Below are 1439 nucleotides of genomic sequence, written 5' to 3'. Positions count from 1 at the left end.
TATGTGAACCGCTGTATGGAAAGTGAATTTGCGCTGTAAACCTTCACCCAAATCACAATTAAAAAAAAAAAAAAAAGACTTCATTTATCTTACTGGCTGAGTAGTATTCCATTGTATGTATGTACCACATTTTGATTATCCATTCATCTATTGATGACCATTTAGTTTGTTTCCAACTTTTGGCTACTGTGAATAGTGCTGCAATGAAGGCTGGTATACGAGTTTCTGTTTGAGGCTCTACTTTCAAGTCTTTTTACTTAGGAATGGAATTGCTGGGTCATTAATAGTTTTATTTTTAGTTTTTTTGAGGAACTGCCACACTATTTTCCACAGCAGCTGTACCGTTTTGCATTCCACCAGTAATGGATAAGGGTTCCAGTTACTCAAATCCTCGCCAACATTTGTTATTATTTTTTTGCTTTTTAATCTTAGCCATCCTAACCAAACCAATGTCATCCAGTCGATTCTGACTCATAGCGACCCCTATGGAGTTTTCAAGGCTGTAAATCTTTACGAAAGTAGATCTCCTTATCTTCCTCCCAAGGAGCAGCTGGTGGGTTTGAGCCACTGACCTGGTTAGCCACCAAATGCCTTACCCACTATGCCACCAGAGCTCCTTTAGCTATGCAAGTGGGAGTGAAATGATACCTGATTAGGGTTTTGATTTTCATCTCTGTTGACTAATGATATTGAGCATCTTTTCATGTATTTGGTGGCCTTTTGAATGCCCTTTTTGGATGTCTATTCTTTTGTCCATTTTATGATTTGGGTATTTGTCTTTTTGTTGTTAACTTGTTGAAATTTTATATATTTTGGTTCTTAAAATCTCATTGGATATATGGTTTCAGGAGATGTTCTTCCAGTAGTAGCTTATCTTTTTACTTTTTTTAGTAAAGTTTTTGATGAACAAAAATTTTTAATTTGTTGTTGTTGGGCTCTGTTCAGTTGGCTCTGACTGATAGCAACTTTATGTCATTAGAATGAAACACTCACTGCGCAGTCATGCTCCATCCTCACAATTCCTGCTACACCTGAGCCCATCATTGCAGCCACTGTGTCAATTCGTTTCGTTGAGGATCTTGCCTTTTTCACTGACCCTCCACTTTACCAAGCATGATATCCTTCATGGAATGGTCCCTTCTGACAACATGACCAACATAGGTCAGATGAAGTCTGGCCATTCTCGCCTCCAAGGAGCATTCTGGCTGCACTTGGACAGATTTGTTTGTTCTTCTGGCAGCCAGTCCACGGTACTTTTGGCATTCTTCACCAACACAACTCAAAAGCATCAACTCCTCTTTGGTCTTCCTTTTTCATTGTCCAGCTTTCACATGCATATGAGGCTACTGAAAATGCCCTGGCTTGGGTTAGGTGCTCTGGTAGCATAGTGCCTAAGGCACTTGACTGCTAACCAGACAGCTGGAGGTTCAAACCCACTA

The sequence above is a fragment of the Orycteropus afer genome, unplaced genomic scaffold, assembly GCF_000298275.1.
Source record: "Orycteropus afer afer isolate SDZICR_OR568_19922 unplaced genomic scaffold, OryAfe1.0 scaffold00020, whole genome shotgun sequence".
Taxonomy (NCBI): Eukaryota; Metazoa; Chordata; class Mammalia; order Tubulidentata; family Orycteropodidae; genus Orycteropus; species Orycteropus afer.
The sequence above is the reverse complement of the archived record's forward strand: the minus strand, read 5'-3'. Positions refer to the sequence as shown.